The sequence below is a fragment of the Caretta caretta genome, chromosome 5 (assembly GCF_965140235.1).
Source record: "Caretta caretta isolate rCarCar2 chromosome 5, rCarCar1.hap1, whole genome shotgun sequence".
NCBI classification, from domain to species: domain Eukaryota; kingdom Metazoa; phylum Chordata; order Testudines; family Cheloniidae; genus Caretta; species Caretta caretta.
The window spans coordinates 114,262,836-114,286,481 of NC_134210.1; the positions used below are offsets into that span (position 1 = coordinate 114,262,836).

Below are 23,646 nucleotides of genomic sequence, written 5' to 3' on the forward strand. Positions count from 1 at the left end.
ACACCTGTCATTTGGACCTGAATTAATTTTAATCTTCTGTGAAATCCAACAGAAAATACAATGTAAATTGCATAGCTATATCGTTTCTGGGGAGTTTTGTCAATTCAAGAGACCAGGTGACTGGATTGTCTGCCTATTCAACATCTTTATTGCTTGCAAAGAGGGGAGGGGAGGAGGAAGAGTGTTGCTGAGTCATGAACTGGGATACACATTTTAAAGTGAGAGCATAAGGATGTATTCTATTATGTACTATGTATACTGTCCCACAACCCTTACACATTATTCGCCTAGAAACAGCCTTTGCTAGTGGAGAAGGGCTCTCACTTAATTTTGCTTAAGTGAAGTAATTGCCCAGAGACAGTGGGATAAATTCATCCCTGGTGTAGCAACATTGACTTTGAGGGAGTTAGGAGAAACTTGGGAGAAATCTGGTGAACTGCCATTTCAGCTGCTCTAAAAGGCGTTGTTTACACTATGCTTGCTGGCGTAGAAAAATGAGGGGTGCATGGTGTGAATTGTCACATGTCGCTTCTGGTAACAGTTTCAACCAGAAGGATAGACTACTGTTTCTGAACATCACAAGATTCTCCCTTCCCCCACCTTCTGCATGATTACAGCCCCAAAACAAATCTAGGTGTAGAACCTGTATCCCAGCATTTATATTCAGCAAGAGACTTATAAAATCAAAGCAATGGTGAGGGGACCTTCTCTTTCCTTTTTTATTCACTATTGCTGGATGGAGCTTTGCTTGCCCGTAATTGCTGATCTTTTGTAGAAGCACCATACAAAAGATGCATGCATAAACAGGAATACTGGCTAATAATCACGTTTAAAATGTCAGCCACTCAATCTGGAAATAGAAACAATACCAGGTGACCATTCACGTGACAAAGGAGGAATAGCAAACAGTTCAAACACACCACAGGCTAATAATTGTTCATACAAACTATTCTGTGAATGTTTAATACTGCAAATGTTTGCAGAAATGAGGATTGATTCAAACAAGAAAAAAAGCACTGAAGTTTCAGAAAGCATATCCACAGTGAATAATTTAGTCCTGGAACAGCCTTTCAAGGGGAGCAGTGGGGACAAAAGACATATCTGGCTTCAAGACTAAGCTTGATAAGTTTATGGAGGGGATGGTATGATGGGATAGTCTAATTTTGACAATTAATTTATCTTTGACTGTTTGTGGTAAATATGCCCAGTGGCCTGTGATGGGATGTTAGATGGGGTTGGATCTGAGTTACTACAGAGAATTCTTTCCTGGGTGTCTGGTGGGTGAGTCTTGCCCACATGCTCAGGGTTTACCTGATCACCATATTTGGGGTCAGGAAGGAATTTTTCTCCAGGGCAGATTGGTAGAGGCCCTGGGGGGTTTTCGCCTTCCTCTATAGCATGGGGCACGGGTCACTTGTCGGAGGATTCTCTGCACCTTGAAGTCTTTAAGCCATGATTTGAGAACTTCAATAGCTCAGACATAGGGTAGGGGTTTGTTACAGGAGTGGGTGAGTGAGATTCTGTGGCCTACGTTGTGCAGAAGGTCAGACTAGATGATCATAATGGTCCCTTCTGACCTTAAAGTCTGTGATTAGCCAGCTCTACTCCTCAATATGTATCAGGATTTACATTTGCAGAATGAACTATTGTTCATACTGTATTTCTGAAACGAGTAACTGTTCCACGCAGTTTTACGGAGTAACTTGGGTTATTTGCTACACAAATGGTAGCTGTGTACAGTAAGCTACTTGGCAACATTTTTTACTTTATAAATTGGTGACCTCTGGGATTCATGCACCATTACAAGAAAATGTGCATGTAGAGCATTGGCTTCACAGTATTGTACATTGTGTGAGGCGAAAGATTTGCGATCTTGAGCTCTCATGGTCAGGTGTCAGTGATGTCGGATTAAAAAATTAATGCTTATTGCTATGTGAACTTTTCTAGTTCTTTCTTAACTATATATATAAGAAAGGTGTTGATAAATTAATTCTATATAGCTTTTCCCTGGGCTAGATGCCTTACAAATGAGTTCTTGCATATTTAAACCTTTGTGACATTATTTTCTATGTCGAAAGTATAAATAAAAAAATCTAATGCCATATTAGCTAGTCTGTTAGGAACATTTGCTTTGAAGAAACTAACTTGGATTAAATCAGGATTTTCAATATGGACACGTGTTTTGATCTTGCTCTAGGCAAATCCATGGAAGTTTCCATTACTTCAGTCTTTGGCTCAGGTCTATCCCTTACTGCACTGAAGAGGGCTCAATCACTACTACAGTATGGCTGCCACCCACCATCCTCCCCCTCCTTTTTTTCTGCCTCCTCTCTGTAAGGGCCAGGGGTCCATACTGAAGGAGAAGGTGAAGACAAGATAGGTCAGTGAATATTCTGATTGTAAATCAGTAATGTACTAGGGACATACACAGGGTGACTGGTGTAGAGGCAGTTCTTTTCCTTTACAGTTTCTTGAATCTGCAATTATGAAAGGAGCCAGGATTGGTATAGAGATTTGGAAATACCCAAGTACCATAGCAGGCAGGCCAGGACTGAGGTTGGGGAATTCGTTGATAGTCCCCCCTCCTCTGTTCCCGGAGAAGATTTCTAAAGTAAGACAGTATAATATAATGTAATGAGAGGAAGAATATCCAACTAAGTGATTTTGATTAATAGAAAGGGGCATTGTACCATGGTATATCTTTGGCTTAATGTACTACAAAATAAGAAAAAGAAGTCTTGTTCTTAAATGTAGTTCTGGTCTCTTCTCATCCTCCACCCTTAAACAACTTTCTTTCCTTGCTAACTAGGTTCTGTGATATTGGTGAATAAGCTACCTATGTATAAGGTGACCAGATAGCAACTCTGAAAAAACAGGACAGGGGGTGGAGCGTAATAGGCGCCTATATAAGAAAAAGTCCCAAAAAACAGGACTGTCCCTATAAAAACAGGACATCTGGGTCACCCTACCTATGGAACAGCTAACAGGAGTGTTGACAGCTGGGCTCCCTGCAAGAACAGAGAATGGCAGAGATCATTCTCCACAAATGATTTCTAAGTTCCAAAGTAAATCTAAGAAGAGAAAACTTAGTTTACTTCTTGGCTTTGCTGTAGACCAGTGGTTCTCAACCAGGGGTACATGTATCCCCTGGGGATACATCAACTCATCAAGGTATTTGCCTACCTTTACAGCAGGCTAGATAAAAAGCACTAGCAAAGTCAGTACAAACTAAAATTTCATTCAGCCAATGACTTGTTTATACTGTTCTGTTTACTATACACTGAAATGCAAGTACAATATTTATATTCCAATTGATTTATTTTATAATTACATAAGTAAAAAGAGAGTAAACAATTTTTCAGTAATGGTGTGCTGTGACACTTTTTTGTATCTTTGTCTGATTTTGTAAACAAGCAGTTTTTAAGTGAGGTGAAACTTGGGGGTACGCAAGACAAATTAGATTCCTGAAAGGGGTACAGTACTCTGGAGAGACTGAGAGCCACTGATTTAGACTGTTAGAAATCAGAGAGGTTTTCAAGGAAAGGAATGACTAGGGTTGAAAACTAAACAGCGATGGCACTGCCGGGTGTAATGCAAGAGTGAGATGACGCTTTCATTGTCCCTGCCAGCCCACTGTTTCACCACAATTCATACCACCTGAGAAAGCAAAAATTCTGAATCTGTTCTCAAACCAGCATGTTCTGTAGAAAAATTGCAGAGTGCTGAGAATAGGTAAGCAAACTGCATGTAATTTCTCAGTTAAAAATAGTTATTTTGCAAAAGGGTCCCAAATCTAGCAAGTCTAATCTCTCATCACTGTACTACCCTTTAATCATAATGAGTTATGTGCATACTTGAAAAACTGAATAGATGCCTTAAAGTTTTGTGAATTCTTAGAATATTATGCTATGTTCTAGGCAGCTAAGATAGTGTTATTCCTAAAACAGTAATCCAGTATCTAATGGATCAACCAACTGTACAGTTGCCATATTCTGTTCAATTGCCTGGGTACAACTGCAGAGCATAATTCTATTTAACAGTAGATTAATTTTAAATAAGCAATTAGCGTAGTTTAACATTTGTGATCCCAATTTTTAAAAAGCCATCACTGAAGAAAATTCATACTTCTTACCCAAAATTATGAGTATCCATGTTATTCATATGACCAGTATTAGTTACAACAAGAATTAGTCCCGGCCTAATGCTTATTCCTGCCTCAGTGTAGGAGATTGGACTAGGGACCCTATTAAGGGCCCTTCTAGTCCCACATTTCTATGATTCAGTATCAAATTATTGAAGAGTTAGGCCTTTTCCTCATTTAGTACATGCTTTGGGGCAGATTCTGATATTGAAGATGCTTAAGGAAATCCCCTTACTATGCAAGCAGTGACAATGAAAGTTAATGTGACTATTTATGGAATAAGGGGCTATTCAGTTATAAAGGGTTTCAGAATTGGGCTCTCTCTCTTCAGAGAACACTGTCAAGCTGTTTCATTACTTTAGCATACTTATGACCTTTTTGAAGTTAAATCCTCTCTTACAAGTATGTTTCCTTTAGTGTACATGCACATCAGATAAGTTTTCAAGGGTAGCGCATAAATAAATAGGGTTGCTGTTGTTTTAATTGTAAGAAGTGTTCTGGGGGGGGAAATAACAATCCAAAAAGTACAAGACAAGTAGCCTTAGCAAATGTAGGGAGACACGGTGCATGAGGTAACATCTTTTATTGGATCAATTTCTGTTGATGAGAGAGACAAGCAGTTGAGCTTATGTGACCTGAAGAAGAGCTCTGTGTAAGCTTGCCAGCCTGCCTCTCTCTTACCAAGAGAAGTGGATCCAGTAAGAGATATTACCTCTCTCATCTTGTCCCCCTAATATCCCAGGACCAACACAGCTACAACACCACTGATTATTAGCAAACATATGCAGCCAGAGAGAAAGCAGGTCAAGTTAGGTTGATACCAACAGCCTGACAGTCCTCCTTTAATATAAACTGAAAACATCATAATACTATAAATGCAGGAGTGCAGACACCTGTCTTGAGTACTGTTGTTTTGAATTAGAAAGAGTCTGAAGGAAGATGTAGTAAACAATCAGTATTCTGAAGCCAACATCTCAAATAAGCTCAGACAGATTTGTACAAAGGAATAATAATTTAATTTGAAAATATGCGCTTTTTGAAAACAGTTTATTCCTAAATTAGAAAAAAAATTAACTGCAGTAAAGCCCAAGACCTTTGGAACATTAACAAGTTTTAGATTTTTGCTTAGTAAGCACATATCCGAGAAATGCTTCTTATACTGGTTATAACCCCCATACTGGTTGTAAACATGAGGTATTAAATTGAATTTGATGAGGATCACACTGAAGTCAGTGGAATGCCTCGTGATCATAATGAGTACTATGTTCAATAGCAAGTGTTTACAGAATCCGGTCCATAATTTATGTGCTAGTTATGTCTCTGAAATGTTTCATATAAAACACTCTATACAGCTAATTGCTACTGGTAAACATCTGTGTAAACCTGATAATGCAAATCCTTACTCACAAGCAGACCCTTTTAAAATTAAAGAGAAAAACAACTGCAGGATGAGGCTGCGTGGGTTAACATACTTTACCATTATTGGATCAAGAGATATTAAACAACATTAAGGATCATTAAAGCATATGCATGTTTCAATTAATCAGATACTTGCTTTAAGTTTGGAATATTACTTGTATTAAAAAGAATTAGAAAAACATCTGATAAATTAAACTACCAACAGGCATAACTTTGCTTATTAAATTACAATACAATTTATGATTTGACTGTGCCAGCAAGAGCTCACGTCTTTAACTTCATCAGAGTAGAGATAAACTTTAAGGCTGCATAGGAACTAATCAGTTTACTTCAATTAGGGGTTTATAAAATTGAATTAAAGTATGTTTTTAAAAAAGCCTTAATGTGGACTCAAATTTGACAGTTTGACACTTGAAGCTATATTTTGAATTTATTTTTTGGAACTCCTCCATTTCTATTCAAAAGGTAAACAGGGACATTCAGCACTCAGATTTGCTCCCCTTGAAGTCTAACCATTCTGTTGTGGACTTCAATGGGAGCAGATTGGGCACAAACATGGTTCAGAGAGCTTCAAAAAAAGAAGCAATTTGCCCTGTCACCTGCAATCCAATATAAATAGGCATATAGATATTAAAATAGCAATAAGGGTCTGATTTAAATTCACAAGAGCCAAGAGGTTAAAAAAATAAGCCCCTTTCAGCATCTAAAATTCTCACTCTCAGGAATAAGCCCAATCTTCAGTGAGTAGTTCTGCAAATTTAAATTTCCTAATTTAAAGAAAAAAATGAAGTTGTTTGCTGTGGACAAAGGTACAGAGGGTGAAATCAGGATCTGATTGGCAAAACTCCTATTGATTTCAGTGAGGGCAAAATCTTACCCTGAGTCTTTGAGATGCAATACCGCTTAAGGGGCATCATTATGGGTCTTCCATTTACAAACAGCCCCAGGTGTTTCCAGGTATATGCAGTAAATCTGGGCATAACTCAATTCTTTAAGAAAGCACTAAAAAACAAATGTAGTCCATGTCATAATCTCCCAGTCCTCCCCTACCAGTATTCATGGGCCACTGACATATAACCAAGGGCGTTGTGGAGGGCCTCACACATAGAATCCCAAGGTTTCACATTGATAAGAAGCAATAGTTCATAGTATAACCCGAGCTCCTTTGAACAACAAAGAGTAGTGTGCAAAGCTGAGTTCTTTGAATCCAAAACCGATTTGGAGTTACCAATTGCAGAGAGAGCATCTAAACTTGTTTGATGCAACATTTTAATGGCCCCTAGCTCAAGCTTAATGAATTTAGTCTAAGTTTACTTTAAACAAAAAGGTTCCTTCACTGAGAACTTGTATCACATTTTTGTCTAGGAATTTTTATTATTATTATTATTCTGAAAGTTACAAACCCTAGAAGGTTATATTGGGAACACCAGAAGCACAAAATCAGCAGCAACTAGTGCAATCATCATGCTCTTTGTCTACACCGGGCACTTATCTCGAAAGTAATGTACTGGCCACAGAGGAGTACCAGATTTAAGGAAGTTATAGGTTGCTGCAAATCCGTGAATGCGCTCCTGATACACAAACAGCCAAAAGCCCTGTTTCTTCTAGTAAATTGGTATTATTTGTATTCCTCCTGAGAGATTAGATCCCCTGCCTTTATCTGTCTAAAGATATTCATAAAATCCAAACCGGGGACAGAAAAGAGAAGCATCCTTCTAGGAATAAAAATAAGCTAGCTAACAAATAGCAGCCCTTTTCTGTATTTAGCGACACGAAACTAACCCACACCGGGGTCCTCCCCCCACACCGATGGGAAACTCACCGGGAGAGAGGACAGCTGCACAGCCGACTCGTACTCGCGCGTACTACTCCGATCTCCTGCACCCGAGACAAGCCAGCTGGGTAAACTGAGGCGGGTTATTCTGGGCCACGCACTGATTCCACTCGGGAGCGAAAGCCCTGTCCGCGTCAGCAGAAGCGGGAGCGCCGAGACGAAGCCGCAGTAACCGCAGGGCTGCGCTCGCCCTGACCGAAGCAGTGGCTAGAACTGCGCTTCAGAGACAACGGAGGTGCCCTCTGTGGTCTGTAACTGCAGACCTGTCCGACCCTCTTCCCGGGGCTCCCGGGCAGCGGTGCATGGGGGGCTGAGATTTGGGAGCTCGGGTGAGAGGCGGGCGGCGGCACCGGTCCCTCTCCCTGCGGGGTTACAGGCTCTGCGCCCTGCCCTTACCTGCTGTAGCCGCTGCGTCTCCTCTAGCGCCGCGCGGCCGGCTCCTGCAAGCGTCCGGTGGCGGAAGGGAAAGTAACCCGAGCGCAGCTTCGCCCGCCCTGCAGCTGCGGCGGGAGGAAACGGAGGCGCTGCTCCCCGTCTCCCGGGGCCGAGCGCTCCGCAGCCCGCCCCCGGGGTCCTCCGCGCTCCGCTCCGCTCCTTGCTGGGCAGGCGCCTGTCGCGGGCAGCGGCTGCACGAAGCGGCCGCGGGAGAGCGCGCGAGGCTGCGCCAGGCGCCGCCGGCCCCTCAGCGCGCAGCCGGGGCGAGAAATCCGCTGCCCTCGTTGCCGCGCACAAGGGGAAACCTGGCTCAGGTGAACACACGGCAGCCGTTCAGCCAGGAGGGGCAGGCGGGCGGGATCCTGCAGCTGAGCTCCGCTGCGCGGGGATGGGGGCGTGAGGAGCCAGACAAAGCGCTTTGCACCGGTCCTACCACCCCCAGGGCCCGACACGCCTCAATTTATGCGGGCGGCAGCTGCGCACCCAATAATAACCAGGGAAGCCCGGAGGAGAGGGGCAGAGGGGAGGGCGCTTGCAAGGCGCTAACGCTGCAAGCCCGGGGACTTTGCCCAGGGAAGGCTCTGCTGGCAGTGAGCGAGGGGAGGAGGGGGAGCCCTGTGCTGGCTGCTTGGAGGGGTCTGCGTCTCTGGAGCGTCTTGTCCTGTGATTCGTTCCGAGCCGGGCTGGGCCAGGACTGCGGCGTGGGGGCCCTCAAAGGAAAGTCTGGGTGCTGCAGGGTTGGTAGCGCTTTTCCGTCTGGCTCCGAGTCAGCAAAAATACCCCGCTGCCCCGTTTCGGGCAGGCGCCTTGGCGTTGAAGAGGGAAATAATCCAGGGGCCTTTTCTGGTTTGCGCTGGCGACAGCGAGGCCAGCTTCCCCATCTGCTTGGAGCACAAGGCACCTTTCCTCTAAACCATCCCTTGTGTTTGGTGCAGAAGCGTTCGGAACAAAAGTTTGCCCCCACCCGGTGCTGGTGGGCGGCTGGGTGGGTCACCACGTGCTTCAGATCGTTTTGCGCTTGGTTCCCAATTTTTTGCACAGTTAACTTCGGTTGGTTGGGGTTAGTAAAGATCCGATGGGTCTGGCTGCCCTATGCTTGTTTTCCTAGTATTTCCCACTCGTGCTGCTCTGGCACGGCAGGGATGGTAGCAGCTAGCCATAGCTAGGTTCTTGGCCGTCACTGATTATCCAGACCGTACTCTGCTCGCTCGGGGTCGTATAAGAGGGTGTTTAAAACACCAGAGGTCACTCTCTATTAATGTTAGGACTTGTCTACACAGGGAGTTATTCCTCATAAGCTCCAGCTCGGGTGACCAGATGTCCCGATTTTATAGGGACAGTCCCGATATTTGGGGCTTTTTTCTAAATATGGACTCCTATTACCCCTCACCCCATGTCCTGATTTTTCACACTTGCTATCTGGTCACCCTAGCTCCAGCCCCAGGTGTGGTCACTGGAATAAGGGTGTCCGTAGTTGGAGCTAATCAGGAATAACTCCATGTCTAGACAAGTAGGTGTTACCACCGCCACTGTAGCTGCAGTAGTGGAAGAGTTTAAGGGGGAGGAAATTAGTACAGCGACTGCTTTTGAAATAACTAAGGTTTCTACAATATGTTGGCTAATGCTAACTTAGGTAGACACACCTTCTCTTTCCCTCAATTTCAATAGAATCCAATATTCTTCCTTTCCTGGACTGTAGGGTGATGTTGCAGTGCTCTCTTCAATAGGCGCTGTATATTCCACCTTTGGGAGAAGTGGTCCATACCACTGATTTGTAAAGCACTTTGCGTGCTATATAAATGTACATTTTATTTTAATTGGAATTATAAATTAGATGATGTAGTAACTGCAGTTGGCATTTGGAGGACAGGGAGAAACAAAAAAAAAAGATACATGCATGTATGTATACTGTATAGTATCCTGTCGTATGTAAGGACTAGCATGCAATATGCTAGTTTTCAATAGCTTGTGTTTTGGGGTAGGCTTGTGGAATACTATAGGAGAAGTATCATATCTACATCTCTGTTCCTTTCCAGTAGTTTTGTAATAGTAATGTCAAGCACGTATATTTTTTCACCTGTCTACCTAAGAAATTATTTTTTAATTCAAATGATGTTTCTTTTTGTTTTCTGATAGCTGTAAATGTGGAGCCGTTGGGATTTATTTTCAGCTGGCATTTTAATCATAGTCTGATCTTCTTGGAGTTCAGGTTTGAAATTGTAAAGTGTCCAGAAGCTTATTTTAAAAGTAAAGTCTGACCTTTCAAGAGAGTAGTGCTTTCATTTGAGACAGTCAGCTCTGTAAGCATAAATCCAACGTGCAAAACAAAATAAAAAAATTAAAGGGACACTGTCAAATGCAAGCACACTAATTTCTGAAGAAAACCTTTTACCTACTATTATTACAACATATACTATTATTAAATGAGAGGTTAAGAAAAATAGAGAAATATCAGTTTGTTTGCACTGTGCAATTATTAGCACTTCATATAGTCATTTTCACTGTTTCCTTAGCTTCCTCTATTGTTTGCGTGTGTGTTTCGCACAGCAACAATGGAGAAATGTTTTATAAATTAAGAAAATGTAACTAAACCCACAAAATTAGTAGATATTGCACTAATACAACTTTTAGCTTAATTTTGTAAATTCACTAGACATAAAGCTGACAATGCCCCTTTAAAAATAGTTCATTTAGATGTGGTTTTGGTAATTTACTTTTCAAAATAACGTCATTCTCTCTAACCCAATTATTATAATAAAAGGGTGCAGTTTCAGCTTGAGAAATCTCTTTAACCAGTAACTCTCCTTCACATCTGTCCCTCTCTTTTTGTTCCATTCGCTTGCTTTACCTTGCGTGTGGCTGGCATATTAATAGAAGACTTTTAGTTTGAGACCTACATAATTTTGCCTTTCATAAAATTCTTTGGCATTCTAACTTAAAAGCCTGGTAGCGTAATACAGAGAATGTTGTCTGTTACTTCCCAGAGAGATGGCATGTATTCAATCTCCCCTTTCAGAGGAGCAGTCAATAGCCACGACATATAGACTAGGTAAGAAAATTAGGTAGAATCTTCTGCTGTTTCTGTGAGAGGAATTTCAGCTGTGCTAGACACTGAACCTTTGCTCGGTGCCCTAAATATGACGTAGCTGCACCGTGCCAGGGAAAAACTGTAACTCAGCATCACAATGGCTCCCCTGTTTCCCCTGGGCTGCTAGTGGAGAGAAAGCAGCTATAGCTTTTGTTCCTGGCTGTAGCATACTTTCACTTTGGAGGCAGTCTATTCTCCTCCACCTGCACGCTCAAGTGAAGAAATGGGGAGGTGTCCCAGCAGGTGGGGTTCTTAATCACCTGTTTAGCTGCGTTAGGGCCAGGCACGATCTGTCCCAAAAGCACTACTAACAACTTTCCATAAATCCACACTCCATAGGTTGTAATACAGGGGGTCTCAAAATTTTTCCATCGTGTGGGCCATTTCTTAATGCGTATTTTGTGGGCTTCCACCCCTCCTCTTCCTGATCGCATTACACATCCCTGTGGTAACTGCAATAATTGCTGACATGGAAAAGTAATACAAGGGGAGTATGTATTTTAGCATCTTTCGTGCTATAAGTCTGTTGTCATTTTTTAAAAATAGTTAATCACACTATCTGCCTTTTTCCAGCTTCTTTATAATTAGGATCCTGGACATCTGGAGAAACATCTGGAAGCAAGGATAGCTGGTAACTATGACCGATCAGCTTTCCAGGGACTACTAACAATTGCTCTGGGCCCACTTGTTCCATTGACAACAGGTAGTGCAGGCTTAACACCTTAAGGGAAATCCTTAGCAAGGGCAGAGAGTCTGCTCAGCTAATTGCAGGATCCAGCTGCAAGCCTACCTTTTAACTATCAATAGGAGTATTTATATGACAAACAATGACAGCAACATATGATCAGAAACTGGAATGTATCAAAATGATTTTATCCTCTATCACGTTTTCATTTTGGGTCAGTGATATTAGGATTTATTAGTAATTTAAGTCTATGATTGCAGATTCTTTAGCCCTTTCAACACACCAAAATATTATTTGCATGTCTCATAGTTTGTGTAAAATTGGGATAATACTTGCTTACTCTTCCATGTGGTACTGTGATGATTATAAAATGCTTTGAAGATAAATGCTAAATATTTTTTCAAAGTATTTTTTTAAAAAAGGTATTTTTCTATTGAACATTGGTGCTTCTAAATAGTTTTATATTTCTGCCTTTGAGTTTATTGCTAACTGCACTGGACATGAGTATTTTAAAAATGCTGTATTAGAAAGAAACGTTTTAGATACACGAAATTTGAAAATAAGATAGTCACATTCATTTTTCTTCCTGATGTAGCAACCAATACAAGTTTAAAGACTTCTCAAAATTGTATGAAAAATTCCCATAGGGAAAAGGAATATGTTTAAAAGATATTTGAATTTTCTTGCCTAAATTTGGCATTTGATTCATGCGATTGCAACAATTATACCATACCTGTTACGTGTCATTCATTTTAGTACCTCATGATTAACCGAGTAATGTTTGTTCAGCACTTTGGTCATCTAGACCATTATATTAGTAACAATGTCTAAAAAATCTTGTGATTGGAACTTTATTTTGATACATAAGTGATTGTTTAGATGAGACATTAAACTGAGGTCTCCTCTGCCTATTTCTTCTGAAAGTTAAAGACTTAGGGAGACTTTTCTCAGAGAGCTAGGGAATAGCCCTACTGTTGTGATCAATAGTTCCCCTATAAAGATAAGAAATTCTAACCTCCAACTGTCAGTACATATTAATAGTACTGCTTTTCACTTTCTATAGCATTCTTCGTCCAAAGATTTCAAAATACTTTAAAGACATAAATTAATTAAATCTCCCTGCTCTCCTGTGGTCTAGATAACTATTATCTCCATTTTACAGATGGGGGACAATGGTTAAGGCCTGGTCTACACTAGAAAATTAAGTCAGCTTAACTATGTCACTCAGGGTTGTGAAAAGTCCACACCTCTGAGTGGCATAGTTAAATTCACCTATCCCCCAGAGTATACAGCGCTAGGTTAATGGAAGAATTCTTTTGTTGGTCAAGCTATTGCCTCTGGGGGTCGGGAGGGTGTGTGTGTGTGGATTACCTACACCAACAGGAGAATCCCTCCCATTGGTGTAGGTAGAGTCTACACTTACATTTTATAGCACTCTAACTTGCTGAAAAATCACCCTCCTGAGCGCAGCAAGTCTGAATGCTTTAAAGCGCTAGTGTGGACAGGCTCTGAGCACTGGGAGCCACGTTCCCAGTGCTCAGCGCTATTACCCTGGTGGGGGTGGATTACCAGGAGCGCTGGGAGAGCTCTCTCCCAGAGCTCATGCGTGACAACCCTCACACTTCAAAGCGCTGCCATGGGAGCACTCCCGTAGCAGTATGTTGAAGTTTCCAGTGTAGATGTAGCCTAAGGGTATGTCTACACTACGAAATTAGGTCGAATTTATAGAAGTCGGTTTTTTTAGAAATCGGTTTTATATATTCGAGTGTGTGTGTCCCCACAGAAAATGCTCTAAGTTCATTAAGTGCATTAACTTGGCGGAGTGCTTCCACAGTACCGAGGCTAGAGTCGACTTCCGGAGCGTTGCACTGTGGGTAGCTATCCCACAGTTCCTGCAGTCTCCGCTGCCCATTGGAATTCTGGGTTGAGATTCCAATGCCTGATGGGGCTAAAACATTGTCGTGGGTGATTCTGGGTACATATCGTCAGGCCCCCATTCCCTCCCTCCCTCCCTCTGTGAAAGCAAGGGTAGACAATCGTTTCGTGCCTTTTTTCCTGAGTTACCTGTGCAGACGCCATACCACGGCAAACATGGAGCCTGCTCAGGTAACTGTCACCGTATGTCTCCTGGGTGCTGACAGACGCGGTACTGCATTGCTACACAGCAGCAGCAACCCATTGCCTTGTGGCAGCAGACAGTGCAATAGGACTGGTAGCCATCATCGTCATGTCCAAGGTGCTCCTGGTCGCCTGTGTGAGGTCGATCAGGAACGCCTGGGCAGACATGGGCGCAGGGACTAAATTTGGAGTGACTTGATCAAGTCATTCTCTTTAGTCCTGCAGTCAGTCCTATGGAACCGTCTTATGGTGAGCAGGCAGGCGATACGGATTTCTAGCAGTCCTATTGCATCATCTTCTGCCGGGCAGGCAAAAGATGAGGATGGCTAGCAGTCCCTATTGTACCATCTTCTGCCGAGCAGCCATGAGATGTGGATGTCATGCAGTCCTTCTGCACCGTCTGCTGCCAGCCAAAGATGTAAAAGATAGATGGAGTGTATCAAAACAAGAAATAGACCAGATTTGTTTTGTACTCATTTGCAAACCCGCCCCCCGTCTAGGGGACTCATTCCTCTAGGTCACACTGCAGTCACTCACAGAGAAGGTGCAGCGAGGTAAATCTAGCCATGTATCAATCAGAGGCCAGACTAACCTCCTTGTTCCAATAAGAACAATAACTTAGGTGCACCATTTCTTATTGGAACCCTCCGTGAAGTCCTGCCTGAAATACTCCTTGATGTAAAGCCACCCCCTCTGTTGATTTTAGCTCCCTGTAAGCCAACCCTGTAAACCGTGTCGTCAGTCGCCCCTCCCTGCATCAGAGAAATGGCAAACAATCGTGCATCGGAGTTGAGAGTGCTGTCCAGAGCAGTCACAATGGAGCACTCTGGGATAGCTTCCGGAGGCCAATACCATTGAATTGTGTCCACAGTACCCCAAATTCGACCCGGCAAGGCCGATTTAAGCGCTAATCCACTTGTCAGGGGTGGAGTAAGGAAATCGATTTTAAGAGCCCTTTAGGTCGAAATAAAGGGCTTCATCGTGTGGACAGGTGCAAGTTTGCATCGATTTAAAGCTGCTAAATTCGACCTAAAGTCCTAGTGTAGACCAGGGCTTAGTGATTTGATCAAGGTCACACAGTGAGACAGCTGGAAAATGAATTTAGAGGGTGAGATTCTCTGCTATCCCTGTAACAGGAGCAGCACAGAGCTACGGCTGGAGGGGAGAAACTAAGGTGGCTTCAAGCACCTTAATGCCTTTTGGATACTGAGCTGCTCCAGGGGCTGGAGAGGCCCTCAGCATAATTTAGACATCCCTGAGGCCTAAGTCACAGCCAGTCTCACTTGCCTGATGTATGGGCCTTAGGGCTACCCAGAATCTCTGCAACATATCCAGCCCCTAGCACATCCCTCCGGTTCCCAACTACACACCCAGTATGCCCCCTGCACGAAGACTTGTGAGGGGATACTGGGGATTTTAGAGTCCTTTTACACCACTCTGGCCAGCATAAAGTTGCTGGATAGGAATTCTGAGTGAGATCCTCACCTCCAATTTCCCAGTTTCATGGTTGTATTATTTTTAAATATATATTTAATAGCCGACCCCCAACAGTTTTATACCACATGCATATAATGATGTGCAGAATGTGCCAGATTCTGATCTCCATGACTCTGGGTATGTTGGCGCGTCAAGCTGTTGGTGTGATTCCCAGCTCCAGGAGACATACCAGTGCTAGCTCTGATTCCAGGCTTGCTATAGGGATTGTCTGGAGCTGCTGCTTCTCGACCCAGAAACCCCAAACTCTGTAGAAATAATACAGAGGTCTCTGTTATCTGCTGTGTTATCATCTTCAGAGATTCTCCCAGTGGGGAGAGAGACCTGGTACATCCCCACAGCTAACCCACCCCTCCTGTTTCCCTTGCCCACCCAGTCTCTCCTGCCTATATCCAACAGACCACAGACTCTGCATAGATGTCCATATGTGTTCAAAAAGGGAAAGGGATAAAAGTAGAAATACAGTTCCCCAGAGGTAGCTAAGCTCCCCTTTCCTTATCGGAAGAATCCTTTCCATATAGAGATCTATGGGGGGGAGTTGTGGAAGCCTGTTTTATCTTTTCTTATGTGTATTAATCTTATTACATTGTCCAGCACAATGGGTCATTCTGGCAATGGACAAATGGACAAATTCTTGGTGAAATGTAGTATACGCAAGCTAATTTAATAAATTGTCCATAAAATAAGGGTATAAAGACCACACACCAGCCATGCCTGAATGGTTGATACTCCCATTTGTGAATTACTATAAAAATAATTTTAAAACACAAACATTTGGGTTTGGAATTAATCTGCTGTCAACTTGCAGAGCGGCAGGTGATTTTAAAAAAGTAATAAACAATGAAACTGAAGCAGCTATCTGTACAGTAGGTGTTTGAGGAACAGATAATTGAACAATGGTCAAGCTTCTTAGAAAGCATGCCTTTGATATGCAAGCAGTTCATTATGTTGTGCCTATCATTTCAGTAGGCTGATGGTAGAATAGCACTTTTATTGTTTGCTGTGAGGTCAGAATAAATGCTGCTTTGATGCAAAACACAGGTAAAGTTGAGCCAATTTTATTTAAACTTAGAGACGATCACTTCATTTTTCCTCCAGTGATATTTTTTCTTCTGTCAAGACATCTTTGCTCTCTCATAGATTCATAGAAGGTTAGGGTTGGAAGGGACCTCAGGAGGTCATCTAGTCCAACCCCCTGCTTGAAGTAGGACCAATCCCCAATTTTTGCCCCAGATCCCTAAATGGCCCCCTCAAGGATTGAACTCACAACCCTGGGTTTAGCAGGCCAATGCTCAAACCACTGAGCTATCCTTCTCCCCCCCCCCCAAAAAAAAAAAAAAAAAAAAAGCAAAGTCACCAAAGCGAGTCTACATTTGCTCCCTTTTGGAATCTCTCAAGAATCTGTTTCCGACTACTAAATTCTGTATGACAAAGGAAACTTACAAAAATGCAGTGAAGCCTTTTTTAGATGGATAGCTTTAATGGAATACATTTCAGGTGGGCCCAAAGGTCTCAAGAAATAGAAAACTGAATGGATAAAAGAGTAGAGCTGTTAAAATGAAAACAGTGCCTCAGTGAGGAATATATGGCCCATATTGAGATTTATTACAGAGGAAAAATCCCAGTGACTTCCAAAAATCACTATAAAATTTAATTAGCAACCTATGGAGTTTAGAATTTAATGTCCTTTTCAGAAATGATGAGGGATGTTATTCTTGCACTGAACAAGCGGTCTCTTAAAATATGATGGGACAGATCCAGCTCGCTCTATGGCCCCTTTGATCCTGCAGACCTTACTTAGGTATGCCCATTGATTTCATTGGGTGTTTGCCTAAGAAAGGGCTGCAGGATTTGACGTTCACTGATTTTTTGCCATGCTGTAAATAAAAAGGTCTAGGAATTCAGTAACATCAAACTAGTTCTGCTGTTACTTGTATCTTCTTGTATTAGTACTGCCATGTGTATACCATCTCTGATGAAGCTATCAGTTCTTTGTCACTACTTCTTTTTTTAAATTTAATCTCTTACATTCGTTCTTTTATGGTACTACTTTAAAGTTCCAGAAGATATCTAGCCTGTGTAAGATGTAATGTAAACAGAACATTGTGTGTAAGGATGACTGCTTTAAAAAAGGAAACAGTCCCAAACCACAGGAATGGGAAATCCATTAGTGTCCTAACTGACTTCAGTGAGGAACTCGTAGGTTAACTTGTGGGAATGGGTAACTTAATCACAGGAACCTCAGGGCCCTGCTCAGTCATTTCCCAGAGCACAATTTGACCAAAACATTTTTCTTGACATACCGCATATAAAACAAACTCTAACTCGCTGAAGAACATCTAGTGAAAGTTTTTGTATGTACGTATGCACATTTATATACATATGGGTCTGAACCAATACCCATTGAAATGAATGGAAGGACTTGAAATTTACATAAAAAAATAATTTGCACATAATTTTATCTAGGCACTTAAAAAACTATCAATTTCCCACAAAAATACACAGTTGTGAATTTTTTGAAAAGCAATCTGCTGCATCGACAGCACCTTGAATATAGGATTAGGAGGCAGGGGTTCCTGAGTTCCATTCCCACCTCTACCACTAATTGACCTTAATGCTTTGTACTTAGGTAGCATTTCACAAATGTTCTATAGAAGGTAGGTATCCTCTTATTTTACAGGTGAGGAAACTGAGGTTTTGTGGATGTAACTGACCTGCACAAGTCACACAGCAAATCAGTTTTGGAAACAAGGTTAGATCCCAGGTCTTCTGACTCCCAGTCCTATGCCAAATTTACTAGGTCACAGTGCTTCCCAAATAAGTAATTTTAGGACAAACGTTTCAAACTTGGATGTCTACAGTTAGGTATCTGAATGAATGGCCTGCATTTTTATAGTTGATGAGTATTCACAACTCCAGTTGAAGTCCATGAAAACGAAGTCAGTCAAGCAGGATTTGGCCTGTAGTGATTATTATTAGTATTCTACTGTACAGGTGGGAAACTGAGATTCAGAGAAGATGTGGATTGCCTGGGGGGGCAGTATGGTCAAGTGAATTAGGTATAGAGTTGAAAAAGTCCTGGTAGTAGGGTTTTCTTATCCAGGTGGGTAAACTGGTTAATATGGCATATTTTTTTAAATTCCACCAAAGTGGGAAAAACCTTAGTGCTGAGTTTTGCTAAAGTGATAAGTTCAACTAAGTAGATTTAATGGAAGCCAAAATATAGCTGAAGAGTTTTGTTCAGCTTTAATCAAAACTAATCACAAAAAAGCAGCCCGTACAACTGTAGAAATCACCATTTGTGTATTTGATTTGTTATTTTAGTAAACTTTAATCTATCCAGCCCACAGCCACTGGCAAATACCATCTGTAATGTAGACTGATCTCTAAAATGTCAAAGCTAATGAAAACAGAACATACATCCAGAAGAGGTAAATTTGTCCATGGCCACTCCTGTTTTCTGTGGCCACTACTGTTTGTTCCGCTGTCACAAGCTTAACAAGTTCTCCTGGTTCATCAACCAAAACTGAATCACAGAGCAAAATTACCATCTTCACTTGTGTTAAGTTTTGTCAAGTCCAAAATATCTGAGTGTAGTATCAGTGCTCTTTCTTCTCTATCATAATATTTCAGGGTCTGCTGTCTTTTTCACTCCTGGTCCATCAAATGGATACTTGATAGACCAAAACCTATCCTCCTTTCCTTGCATTCTGTGGATGGCACTCTACTGGGGCTTTATGCAGAAGGCACTGCATGTGATTTTGGGGTGAGGAAAGGAAGGGGACTCTGAGGAAATACAGAAGGGAATTAATATAGCTATGTATTAGTTACCTCTGTGTTTCTTCCCCGGTCACTATTGAGCAGCTACAGAGGGGCCCAGCCAATGGCAGTATGATTCGGTATGATTGAAGTATGATTGAAGCTATGCTGCTGGAAGGATGGGCCAGAACAGCAGCTTGGAGTCATAAACTGTCAACCTGGATGGCTCCTTACTCCACAGATCTGGGGGTGCCCTTCTCTGTGGATCCCCAGGATTTGTAGAGTTGGGATGTCTCACCCCTCTAATCTTTGAAACCACTGACTCTGTTCTCCCTTAGGGAACAATGGACAGGAAACTCTATGAGATGTATCTTCGAGAGTTTTCCTGCCCCTTTACTGCCCATACTATGGGCTTCACTGAATCAAGGAGACATCTGCCCAGGATTGCTGGATAACCAGATGATAGGAAGGTATTTTTGCTTTACCTACTCCCATGACTCTGAACACTGGGGTGTTTTGACACTTCTCATTTTCTAGTCTGCAATGGGAAATGTGGCCAGCTTAAATGAAGGGTATAAAAGCTAGTGAGGTGTAGGTGGATTTTCCCTTTTAGTTATTTCTGGTGATGCAGAGTGCTGAGTTTTGTACACCTGAGCCTTCACCTTGAATGTCTTGTACTTTTCTACCAAATTGATTTTCTGCTTAATCTATTTTCTGGGGACTATTTTCCGCACATGAGGCTTTGAGTTAACTCTCACCTTTGGATGAGCATTTTCTTGCTGTGATCAGAAGCAAGCCATTACTGGAGTCAAATGGAGGTGTTTCATAATGTCAGGGATAAGCCATGAAAAGGAGCATGCATTCCATAAAATGTATTTTGAAATGTATTTTCTATAAGAAACTGAACCTAATTTATGTATAGAGCAACATTGTGATGCTGTCTACTGAAACTGCATAAACAAATTCCCTATTTGTATGCCAGTGGGAACTAAGATAACTAGTCCCTCTTACAAGGTCATATACTTGTTTGTACATATATGTGGGATATAGACATGCAATTTATGTAGCTGCTTCTGAAAATTCAGTACATGGGGGTAACTTTGTTTGATGCTGCTCTCAAATCTTAGAGCAGACTAGTGTTTAAATTTTCTACCCAAAACTAACTGGGAAGAAAGTTCACATGCTACAGGGGCTGTTAAAACATAATATCTGCAGGCTGGTGGGCAGTGGAGAAGAAAGAGGGTCCTTCTGCTTGGCACTGCTTTTTTCAGCTTGATCCAGTGTAAAGTGAAGTCAGTGGAAAGCCTACTATTGGCGTCAGTGGGCTTGGATCAGGCCCTTCCAATGCAATACCCAGCTGCTCACCAGACAATCTCAACATTTCAATTTTATCCCTTCCTGTGGATTTTTCAAAAGAAGGGAATGATTCAGAACCAATTTTCTGAGTGTAGCTTCTGCTTTAGGTTACAACGGAAAAAAACATAACACCTAGGAGAGGTTCCAGGCATTTTATAAACAGTAATTTAATTATTCAATCCCTGGATGTAAATTCTTAAGCAGACATTTCTTGGAAGTATTGTCATTTATATGGGATTCCCCTGGACAGTTCTTTTTGAAAACCAGAGTAATTCCCATTTAAAAAGTAAGCTTGTTGGTTTAAGACTTTTTGATTGATGAATAAATACACAAGGAATGAAAAGCTCGTTTGGTTAAGAGCATACCATTAATTTCAAGCTGATCAAACATCCTTGGTGTAAAGATGGCTAACATATGGATGAGAGAATAAAACACATGCATTAACACTTAACACAAAAACACATGCTTTTTGAGTCATTAAGCCCCAAAGTCTTACAGTTCCTGGAATGAACTTGATTATTTTCCATGGTATTCATTTTAGAATGGACATACTTTTAAATTTAGCCAAATTGCAGCAGATCGTAAAACCAAAACTTGAAAAATAATGCAGAAACTTTCTCTCCAGGCAGGTAATGTTGATTGAGAAGTCAGACTCATCTAATTTAAAATGTCTTTGGCTTGTTGTGTGTTTTTTTTAGTTGCTTTGGGAGGCCAGCCAACTGATACTAAAAGGAAAATATAACATGATCTCATGTTTTAACTAGTATTTCACTTCTTTTTCTCCCTCACCCTTTTTGTATGTTTCTCTTTCCCTGATTTTCTGTCGTAACCTTCTCATTCTTTGTTTTTATCATTTATTGACCATAGCAACATTGGGTTAAATTTGATCTTTGGGTAAGCAGTTTGAATGCCATTGGCTTAAATGAGGCTTGCACCCTTTTATACTAGACTTGAATTTGGAACATTGACTTCTGAGTCCAATTAAAATGGTTTTCTCTTTGATATAAAAGGAGGAGAAGGTCATGGGTAAGGATAGGCTAGGGCCATCCCATGAACTACACCTGAACCATTCACACAGCTCACTTATTCCCCCACTTGCTGCAATGCCTAAGTTTATTTCAGCTGTTGCTTCCTCTCCCCACCTTTGGATGGGAGTCTTTTCTCATTTGGGCCCAGTGACTGTTCTTTACTATTTCTTGGCTGACTTGAGCCGTAGACTGGAAGCTAAACATCATGTTAGGTATCTAGCTCTTAGGTGTTCTGTCAGAGACAGAGTGCTCCAGTCTCTGGAGCACAACTAACCAGAAAACCCCACAGGGCAGAGATTGGTGCAGTGAGCTTCGCTTGCTAGCCACATTAGACTGTATAATTGTGGGGTATTTTTGCCCAGGATGCACTATCATTCTGATGTGTTGCATGGGTGTAGCAGACACACCGTGAATTGCAGGATTGGGCCTCATTCATCCCAGTATGACTCCTGTCTTCCGTGGAGATGAACTTAGCTGCTTACATTTATTTGTAACTGATCGATAACATATTGAAAACTTGTGTGGGTGGCACAAAGAACTTTTAAAAGAGCTGCTGTTGCTAGACCCGGATGCTGAGAACTGGCCTCAAGACAAGTAAACTTTAAACTCTGAGGGTTCTGTAGGAAAGATGGGGGCTCCCTCTCGCTCTCATTCTTTCCTGTTATTTTTAATTTGATATTTTTAAAACTTTTCTTCATTTCAAATGTTTTTTTAAAAGTCTAATGGCTTTTTTAAAAAGGCTTCTTCCTTGTTTTTATAAAATTGCTTATTTTCTGAAGTAAAGTACAACCTCCCTCTTTCCCCCCATCTACACTTACGGGACGCATCCTGAAATCTTCTCTCAGTATGTGACCTGGAAGACCTTTACTCAGGCAAGTAAACCATACACGAGCAGACTTCCTCTATCAGAGAGGATTTCTTGTGTACATAAGGGTTGTCTTTACTATTAGGACCTTACTAAGACTACAGGATTTTGTCCTCTGTATTGTTTAAATTTGAAATGTAATGTTTTATAGATGAGATTTTTAGTGCACAAAAGTCAAGCTGTTCAGAGTTAAGCTTCTCTCAGTAACCTCACCTCCATCTCCTTGTGTGTATATGTTAAGATCCTTAATCCTATGATCAGAGAACAGAAGGCAATGTGGTGTCATATACAGCAATTAATAGAATACAGTGGAAAGGAGCTACATATTTTATATATCTCTAGAGTTAATTTTTAAACGTGAATTTCTTAATTTCCTCCAGCTAGATGATCAAGACAAATAAAACAAGCACTTATGTGTCAGCTCAGAGGATCCAAGGACATCCTATTAAGTAGCTTGTATTTAAAAACTGGGTTCTCTGAATTCATATATTGAATTAAGTTAGGCTACTTACATTTGTGAAGTTACACGTGTGCATAAGTATTTATGAAAGAGTCTTTATGAAAATACTTTAGAGGGCAACTAAAAGAATATTTTTTTTTCTTGTTCATCGTGGGAGATCTTTCACTGTTGTATACTAAGGCGGATATTCTGATTTCCACAGATTGTAACTTTTGGAGGGTTTTTTATAAAGCAAACTGTGTCATCATTGTGTCATGTTTACTTAGAGTATTCTGTATCATCTTGAAGTAAGCAGATGTTTGCAGAATTGTCAATAACATTTTCCAGAATTTTGCTTTAATAAACTTTGATGTTGTTCCATTTAGCTGCCAATTAGTTTAATAAATTAGGGTGGGATTTTCAAAAATGGCTAAATGACTTCAGAGCACAAGTCCCACCAAAAGTAAGTGGCACTTGTGCTCCTAAATCTCTTAGGCACTTTTGAGAATCTTCCCTTTAATAAATATTTATAAGTGACTCTCCTTGTGACTTACCAGTAATATCTGTTATCTAGATACAATAGTACAAAAGAAAAATTTCAGAGAAATTTTGCACAATTTAAAGTGAAATTTGCCAAAATTCTTACAAGTCCCTATTGTTTCTGGACATGTGTCTAAGCACTCTGGGAGCGGGAGAGAGGAGAAGCAGATACTAGTATTTCCCAACCTCTTCCACCAGGCATCTACCAATCTCGTGATGTCCACACCCATCATCTGAGCACGTCATTTTGTTTTCACTGTTAATGCAGCTTCCACTGCTAAAAGCCAAAATAAATACTTGGAGAACTTATATCAATGTCTTCAGTGATTATACCTTTAGGACTGTAGCCATTTCCAAGACTGCAGTAAGAGGCAGTTGTTAACTTCCCCTATATGCAGGATTTTTAGGCAATGTACATGTATAAATACAGCACAATTAGTTAATG

At 41.4% G+C, this 23,646-nt stretch overlaps 1 long non-coding RNA gene across 1 annotated transcript in view; it reads left to right on the top strand.

Annotated features, from left to right (window-relative positions):
* Window positions 1-8,409: 8,409 nt before the first annotated feature.
* LOC125636656 (uncharacterized) overlaps window positions 8,410-23,646 on the top strand; it is a 41,147-nt gene continuing 25,910 nt past the window's right edge. Inside the window, exons 1-3 of the long non-coding RNA XR_007356674.2 lie at window positions 8,410-8,566; window positions 10,814-10,878; window positions 11,491-11,548. This is a non-coding gene — a long non-coding RNA (uncharacterized LOC125636656). The remainder of the gene's footprint in view (window positions 8,567-10,813; window positions 10,879-11,490; window positions 11,549-23,646) is intronic.